Consider the following 9,633-nt stretch of genomic DNA (forward strand, 5'->3'; position numbering starts at 1 on the left):
GGTGTGTACATGGCAGATTGTCATAATTCCTAAAAATTATCATATGGTGCTATATATATTTTTTCCAGTAGATTTCTGTAGTTGTATATTTCCTTTATACAGAGAGGAAGGTGGGGTAGGATGGTCCAGATGCTAGTCTCAGTGTGCTCTGTCTGATAAGTTGACTCTTCCCATGCAGGATACCTTTCTGTGTTTTCAGTAATTCTTGTTTTCTTAATATCTTTCATTTAGTATGGCTAAATAAAATCTTTCAAAAAGATTTTGTTTTCTCGTGTGTGTGTGTGTGTGTGTGTGTGTGTGTGTGTGTGTGTGTGTGTGTGTGTGTGTGTGTTTGTTTATGTATGTGTATACTACATGTGCATGGGTACCTGTAGAGACCAAAAGAGAGTCCTGGATCCCCTGGAACTGAAGTTACAAGTTACAGGTTGTGAACCTCCTGACGGCAGTGCTGGGAGCTGAACCCAGTTCCTCTGGAAGAGCAGTGAGTGCTCTTAACCGCCAAACCATCTCTCCTTGAACTTATTTCTTAATAAAATATTTATCTCTCACTATTAATGGTGCTTTAGAAGAGAGAGTATATTGAATGGACTCAAGGTTTGGGCTGTCGAGGGCATGTTGAATCAGACCTCTATTACAAGTAGCTATACAAGTTCAATAAAATTCAAGAAAGAAAAGAATTGTAAAGCCCCTGATACTCAGATTTATTATAAATTAGTAAGTACAGAGGGCATGGGGTCAAGGTGTAGAAGAGAAAGAATGGGCTTTGAAGTGCGCAGTGCAGACCCATAGCTCTTTCCTCTCTCCAGATAACCCACTGATTCACAGGAGGCATGCAGAGGATAGGAGGGGCAGGAAGTGGAAGCCAGAGGTGGTAGCAAGCTAGTTGATCTGGAAAGGTGAACACTAGACTTCATAATGACCAGAGCAACCAGGACCTGAAGAGATGGAGGAGGGAGGTCTTCACAAAAGTCTCCCTTCAAGGGACTTGTTCAGGCCTAAGCTACTGCATGCTAAGAAGGAGGACAGAAGATGAACAAGAGTGCCTTGGGGGGCTAAAATCCCAAAAGGCTTTGTTTGCTTGTTTGTTTTGAAGTCCTGTGGTGTGAAGGAAACACCTTAAAGTTCACAGCTGATGATGAGCCAAGAAAGAGGCTGGTGAATGGCCAGGTTCAGTTGTGGTGTCTTATGGTGATATTTTATTTGTACTGAAATGTGATTTTATTTGTATGTTAATGAATAAAGTTGCCTGGGGGTCAGAGCTAATAGCAAGCCATAGCAGAAGCCTGGTGGTGGTGGCGCACATCTTTAATTCTGATCACATGACAGATAGATCTCTGTGTGTTCAAGGATACAGCCAGCATGGAGACACATGCCTTTAATCTCAATACCAACCATAGAAGACCTGGAGGTCTGTATAGACAGGCAGTGATGAGGAGGTCATGTGGTTGGGTTTATAACCAATGAGAAGGCAGAACAGAAAGTCAATAAAAAGACAGGTAAACAGGAAGTAAGTCTCTTTCTGAGGGGAAGGATGGCAACAGCAGCGAAGGGTAAGAAAGGTTTTTTAGTATCAGCTCTTAGCTACTGCTCTGACCTCTTGGGCTTTTAACTCTGCATTTGGCTCTGTGTTTCTTATTTAATAAGACTGTTACATCTACATTGTCTGGAAAGCTATTTGCCTTAAAGGTCTCTGTCTGTGCACCTCCACCCACATGCTCACATTTGATCACCCATTCCCCTTTCCCTCCCTCACTGTCTGAGCTAGTCTATGAAGAATGTGCTGGACTTCTTTGAGTTAGTGAAGGTAGATGGCCCATCCTGATGTGTCCTAGCTTCGGTTCATTGAGCCGGTGATGGTGGATGGCACAGATGGCATGCCCTGACATGTCCTATCAAGGTTCTTGGAGCTTATCTGTAGCTTTGTAGGAGTGTAATCCTGGGCGACAGCCATTTGTTTAAGACTTTAAAACCATGTTTCCTTTGTCTTGCAGCTTCCAAAGCTGAGGCTGCATTCTTCATCCCCATTTTATCCCTTCAACAATGAACCTTTACTTTTCTTTGGGTTGCTCTTTACAAGTTCCTTTGTTAATTATATAAAATATCAGTGCTACAATGTGCCTGGTGTGTTTCTCTTGTCTTTTATTCTGTATGGGAGTTGTAGAGTTTATTGAACATTCTTGACATTTATAATCAGATTTAGAATATTTTTATCCAGTTTCTCATCAGCTGTGATGCTTCTTCCTTCCAGTGTTTGTGGGATTCTGTCTATATCAGATTATGTATATTACACCCACGCCCACTTGTCTTGTCTCTTAGTGTTTCTCTGGACATGCACATGTGGATATTTTTTATGGACTTAATTTTCAGAGGCTGGAGAGGTGACTCGGTGCTTAGAAGCACTTCCTGTTGTTGCAGAGGACCTGGGCTGGTTCCTAGTGTTCACATCAGTGGCTCAAAGCTGCCTATGACTCCCGTTCTAAGTGTTCTGATATCCTCTGGCCTCTGCAGGCACCTAGACCCACATGATGCACATAAACACATACATACATACACAGACACACAGAAATTTTTTAAAGTTTTAAACATTTTTTAAAAGAAGTAAAATAAATTCTAATTCTGCTTTTAAAAGACATTTTATTAATATGCATGAAAACCATATTGTTGCCAATATCTATTAATCTCTGTGTTTTTATTGTGTCATATAATAGAGATAAATTATTAAATAATAGAGATAAATTATCATATAATAGAGAAATTATATAATAGAGATAAATTATCAAGGATTCTGTCATGAGAGATATTTTGATTTTTGTCTAAATGTAAGTTATAATTTTCCATTTCTTTTGGTATTAACTGTGTTTCTAAAGAGGAATTCTCAGTGTAAGATGAAGCTGGAGAGATGGGTCATCAGTGGAGTGCTTGCCTTTGGGGCTGGATGTGAGGATTTGAGTCAACCCCAGAACCCACAGGAAGGAGGCAACTGTGGTGTCACTTGTTTACAACCCCAGCACTGGGAGTGTGGCAGGGGACAGACACTGAGTCTCAGCAGTTTGCCTGGCCCAAGTGACAAGTTTCAAGACAACGAGAGACTCTGAGTAAGAAAGGTGGACAATGCTAGTGTGGCTTGGGAGGTTAATTTCTGGTCTCCACACACAAACTCACATTCATGTGTATCACATATGTACATACACATACTTGCGTGTACACGTACATGCAGACACGCAGACACAAAGGAATAACAGTGCAGTTTGGATGACTGTTTGCGTGGTGTGGAAATCATGAAACTAAACCAGTCAGTAGATGACGAAACCTTTGCCCTAAACTTCCTGTCACCTTTCTTGGATAACAGAAAGTGAGGGAATATTGCAAGAGGAAAAACACTTAAATTTTCATGATTAAAAAATCCACAAATGAAAGAAAATCAAGCGCACGGTAAGAACACCTGGGATGTAGCAGAATGGCAGGTGGCACACGCGTGGCTGAGACACTTAGCGAAGACATCTGCACAGCTGTGGATCACGTTGGCCTCCGTTGTCTCCTCTGAGCAAGGGAGCAAGGGGCGTCCTCAGCAGCAGCGAGGCTATTATTAGGATAATTAGCAGCCTATGGGATGTGGGTTCAAATACCATTCTTCTCAGGCATTCACTTAGTCTCTCAGTATTTAATGACGCTTTCTCTTTGGCGGGCACTAACTGCAATGGGGACAATAATGTGGAGAATAAAACTGAAATAGTCCCCATGATGGTGATATCAGTTGTCAGCCTGACAGGATCACTGAGAAGCAAAACCTCTGGGCATGATGGATGGTGTACCCGTAAACTGTGAGCCAAAATAAATCTTCCTTCCTCCCTCCCTCTCTTCTTCCTTTCCTTTCCTTTCCTTCCTTTCCTTTCCTTCCTTCCTTCCTTTCCTTCCTTCCTTCCTTCCTTCCTTCCTTCTTCCTTCCTCCTTCCTTCCTTCTTCCTCCTTCCCTTCTCCTTCCTTCCCTCCTTCCTCCCTCCCTTCCTTCCTTCCTCCCTTCCTTTCCTTCCTTCCTGAAGTTGCTTTTATCAGGCATTTTGTCAAAGCAATGAGAAAATAACTAATATAGTCTCTGCCACGATAACCAAGAACCTGAGACCGTCGTCATCTTACACAGAGAGAGGTTTATTCTGGTTCTCACATTTGCAGTTACAGTCTAGGATTTACTAGCCCTGTTGCTTTGAGCCTGTGCATGTGGTAAAGGAAGAGGCTGAGATTCCACAGTCCCTTCAGGGACATCCCTCTTATTTCCTACAGAGTCTCCTTTAGACCACACCTCCTAAGGGGCACACTACCTCCCATCAGTGCCCACCCTGGAAAAGAGCCTTTAACACATGGGCCTTTGGTGACAATCAAGCTGCCATGAATCTTGTGTGCCCTGAAAAGTCCAGAGAACAAATAAAATAACCATGATTTGCAGTGATAGAACCTATGATGTGGGGAGTGTGGGGCCCAGAACAAAGGGCCAACATGAAGCTGTGAGCTGGAAGAGGAGAAATGATCGGGAAAGTTCTTCCAGAAAAAGAGACCTCTAACGTGATGGAATAAAACCAAGGGCTGGGAAAGTGAAACCTGCCTGAGCAGTGGAGAGATCATTAGGGGTAGAAAATAGGAAGATAGCTGCCGAGTGGCCATAGGTGAGGCTAGACCTCTCCAAGTCTATACTGCCACACTGCCACACTCAACAGCAGCGTCGAGCTGCCACTTGTGGGTCTTCAAAGGCCTACAGCGGGGCTGGGAACAGTAGATGTCATCGCACATGTGTTGTCAAGGCAGGTTTGTATAATTTCACATTGTAACTTGAGTGATGAGATGTCCTCCAGATTGTACTCTGGTAGTTTGGATACCTTGTGATGGTGAACAGAGATCTAGCAACTTTCCAGACATAGTTGTGTTGAATTATCAGAGATTTTTTCCTGCGTGCCAGAGATTGGAGACGGGACAAGATTATACCTTGAAGGCCCAGAGCCAGACTCAGCAGTGCTGTGGCCTGAAGCACATTCTAGAACATTACACCAACCAGCCAAAGGAGGCTGGGAGTTTAGCTCAGTGATTAAGCACTTGTCTAATGAGGCCCAGGTTCAGTCACCAGCACTGGAAACAAACAAACAAGCAAAAATGCTAATCAACTAACTAACCAACCAACCAACCAACTAACCAACCAACCACTAACCAACCAACCAACTAACTAAACAATCATCTAACCACCCAACTAACCAAATAACCAACTAACCAAACAACTAACCAGCTGACCAACCAACAAACTGGAAGTTACCCAGCAAGGATGGAACCAGGTCCTCCTGGGAGCAAAGCAGAGGCTGGACTGACGAACAGCTCTGTGTACTTGCACTTCCCAGGGAACCGGATGTAGACTCAAGCAGGCCTCTCCGACTGCCTCTCTGGAGTGAGCTGCACAGTCCCCACCCTCCACCAGCCAGGCCTTTCAAGTCCTTGTTTAGAGTTCAGAGAAAACTTGGGCAGCTCTCAGTCCAGGATTGGCACCTGACATCTGGATCCTGGCTCGAAGGCACAAAGTAGAGAAGAGTTTTTTTCAGTCATCCTGGGGCAAGAGCTCTAAGAAACTGACAAAGGAAGTGGTCTCTTCCTGGAGCAGCTGTGGGAAGGTGTAATGCCAGACCTGGGTCACGTTAGTCTGAATTTCACCAAGGTCAACAACGTACCAGGAAAATGAACAAGCCAGGAAACAAGAATGTTCCTCCAGTTCCTGGGCACCGACTTTGCCTCTGAGCTAAGGCCCCTCTGTCACTCAACAGTGCACTGACTGCCTTCCAAGAACTCTACAGCAAACTGATACTTGCCCCCTGCCAGCCTCCCAGCATGTGTGCTGATGCCACCACCAACATCCATCCATTGGGTTCCAAAAGCTTCCTTTAGCTTACTTCTGCCATCGACTGTGAGTGCATGCGTTTCTTAGGTGTGTGGGAGTATCATATGTTTGACCAAATACATTAGACCTTAAAAGTCCATATCCTGTGAGTGGTTTTTAATAAATCCAGATGATGCCTGTTCTCTAAAACTATGGCTCAGCCTCATCCTGTGACCTTTTATCTCTGGTGGCCGTGCAGTGTATACTCACATCCTCCATGGACTCAGGCCACATAGGAAGGGATAATAAGGCAAGTGACTGAGATATTGAAGGGTACCTGAGACTGGCTTTCCCACTGGTGAAGTTATACTGGAGTGTTGCTTAAACTGTCCCTCAGTCACTTAGTGTCATGACCTAATGTGGTGGGTCGCCTTCTGTGTAACCACCAGTAGGTGGTTGGTTAATTGCTCCATTTTCCAAATGCTATTAAAACCCCTTTGGGGTCCATGTTGAGGCATTAAGTGGCATCATTGGCAAATGTAATGTGAGAACCATTGCCAGGAAGCAAGTTAAATTTCCCCCCAGTGATGACAGAATCAGTTCCCTCTGTCTCTGAAGTCATGTTACCCTAATACAGTATCAGCAAGGGCCTGGACGGGCCAGGTCTGAAAGCATGAATGCTATTCCCCATACAGCACTGTTAGATCCACCTCCATCTATTCAAAAGAAAGCGTGCTGTAGGTAGCTACTTTTAGAAGTCAAGGTGGGGTCAACTAAGTATCTGCAATGCTCCAAAAAGAACTCAGTGCACAATCAGCAGAGAATAAGGTTTTGTTTTGTTTCTGTCAGGTCTGGGATTAGAGCCTAGGGCTCTCTCTACCTCCTTGCCTTACACACACACACACACACACACACACACACACACACACACACCTCATCCCAATGCCGTCCCCCATTTTCATTTTTTCTAGTTCCCATGGGTCATGTAAGGGTGTTACAATGTATAGGTTCAGAAACTCCTTACCCTACCTAGTCCCTCTGGATTTCTAAGAAATTAGGAAATAAAAATTGATCAGAAAGACATATTTATTTTCAGTTTGCCCAAACCAGGGAGTGAAAGAATTGTTTCCATTCCCATTTTTCTGTTGTAGAGGTAGGGCACTTGCCCAGCAACTGTAGGCCCTGGGTTTGGTGCCTAGCACTGGAAACAGAAATGATGAACCAACAGGCAGACCATATGCATCCGTCAGTTTGTGAGATAAAACTGTAGGAAGTCTCTTTGTGGGGAGTTTCTGCTCTTCCTTTGGCCCCAGGGCTTCAACCTGTGCTGGGGACATTATTCTTGCAGTCGGTTTTTGAGGCTTCCTGTCCCCACCTGCTTGTGAGTTCCTTTAGACTTTCTCTCTGCTCTGCTATGACCTGTCTTCCTGTAACTCTATTCTCTGCTTCTCCATTATTTATTTCCTTTATTTGGATTATATTTAAGTATTTCTCACTTCACAAAACTAAACAAATAGTAAAAGGCTCCTCCTTGGTCTAGAGTCCTCCATTGCATCTAATACTCTTTAGTGACCAGAAAGCCCAAAATGACCTGCCTCTAGGCCAACATACACAGAAGCTGAAGAAGTTGGAATTCATACCTGGACATTATTCAGGCTCATGGAAAATCTCTCTCCCTGTGTTTAGCGTGTTACAGAGTGAGTCAGCTCCTTCTCTCATATAGGAGAGAGAAAGAAGATCTGCTTCTAGCTTACGAAAGCCTCGTGGAGCTCTGGTTGTCTCCCATGGGATCCATAGCAGGGGACAATGGAGAATGAGGTTCTGTGACAGGGGTTTCCATTGTTTCTGCCCATACCTGGGGTCGCATGGCCACAAAGACCAAAGAAGATGGAAATCATAGCTGTGATGTGTTTATTCCAGGAAGACAGAACTATGAGGAGTGTGCAGTGTTGTCTCTGCTGGACATTATGACTTGTATTATCCTTTTAATTACTATTTATTTTGCTAGTTTGGAAACTCTTAAGACATACATGCATGCATAGTGCGCAAATGCTCATCTTTATTCATCATGTTTCTGCGGTTCCTTAACACAGAGCAATGGGGCAGGCATTCTGCAAATGTTTAAATTACTGTTTGATTCATCGACTAAATGCCTGAGTACTTATTCACTGATTGAGTGAATAACTGAATAGTTGATTATCTATTGTAGTTAAAGTCAGGTCCCACTGGCTAAGACTAGAACCTCCCAAATGAACGCTTCTGCTAGGAGATATTCTCTATGGATGTTAACACTTCTATTTTTCTCTACGCCACTCACTATTTCTGTTTTAAACTATTGTTTTGAGTTTGTTCACACAACAAGCCACCATGGAAGGTAGGCATAGTGTATCCCTCCATGGTTGGTTACACACAAGCTTTAGAAAATAGACAGACTGCTCAACAACCAAGAGCAAGCTAGTCTTTTATTGGGCACAATAAAGATTTTTTCTCACTCAAGAGCCAATCAAAGCATCCTTGCCACTCTTTCTGAAAGATTCCTGGACCAGCGCTCACAATTTCCTCTCCTCCCAAGCAGGTGTTATTTTGACTTTCTTGGCCTCACTGTGAGAAACCTACAGACCAAGTCCAAACAGTGGCTCCTGCTGTTGCTAACACAGATTGGCCTTCACTCTGGCCCAGCACGCTTGTCCTCCATCAGCACCCATGACGTCAGCTGTAAACAGAGGGAATCCTCAGGACCCTCACGTCTTCACCATCCCTGTACTAGATCGCTTGTCTTGTTTCTTGGTACTGACTTTACTTCACGTGCCCTTCATACCCAAGCCTAAAAGTTCAGCCCTCCATAAAAAATGTTTTGCAAATCTCTGGTTGTTTTGGTCCTGTTTCTCAGATAAGTATGAAAGCAGTTTCCTGTATTTACCCTTCTCCCTGCAGATCTGCTTGTCCTTGATGATGTGGTGGTGTGGAAGAAGACAGCTCCCAAAGGGAGGGGCACTACTAGGAGGTGTGGCCTTGTTGGAGGAAGTGTGTCACTGTGTGGGCGGGCTTTGGGGTCTCATATGCTCAAGCTTCCTTCAGTGTGACAGTCTGTCGCCTTCTGGTTAAAATGTAGCACTCTCAGCTCCAGCACCACGTACGTCTGCCTGCATGCCACCATGCTTCCCATCATGATGATAATAGACTGAACCTCTGAAACTCTCTTTCTCTGAAAGAGAAACCTTAACTAAGATGACGACAAAACATTGATGACAGTTCTATATTTTTGAGATGGAGTCAGAAGCTGCTACCACCTTTATTTCCCCCACTAACGTTTCAGAGAGTCCTGTTCTCTAAAGGCCAGAAGGCATCGGCAGGTACTGTGAGTAAAACGATCTAACATGAGGAGTTCTGCTGATAGACGGTGTTCCAAGCAGATTGGCATGTTTCAGAATGTCTTTCTGCCTCCCCTTTGTTCCAGGGAAGAACACAACTTGCTAGAGCACAGGTGTGTTCCTGAGACAGCTTCCTTGAAAGGGAACAGGCCCCGGGCTGGAAGCCAGTGGAAGCGTGTTTTCCAATTATCTAGAGGAATGAGCCGATGGAATGGTAAAACATTTGAAAAGCCAGATCAAAGCGATACATTAATGCATGGATTTGTCCTGCTCTGGCTTTTCTTATCCACCTACTAGTTTGTCTTCTGCTACGAGTCGCCCACTGGCACAAAACAGTCAAGAAGGAACAGGATGTATTTCTGAAGAATCAAATGAGTTTTCCCTCAGAATGCGTCTGTGCAGGCATCATCTCTA

This window comes from Peromyscus leucopus, chromosome 15 (assembly GCF_004664715.2).
Source record: "Peromyscus leucopus breed LL Stock chromosome 15, UCI_PerLeu_2.1, whole genome shotgun sequence".
Lineage (NCBI taxonomy): Eukaryota > Metazoa > Chordata > Mammalia > Rodentia > Cricetidae > Peromyscus > Peromyscus leucopus.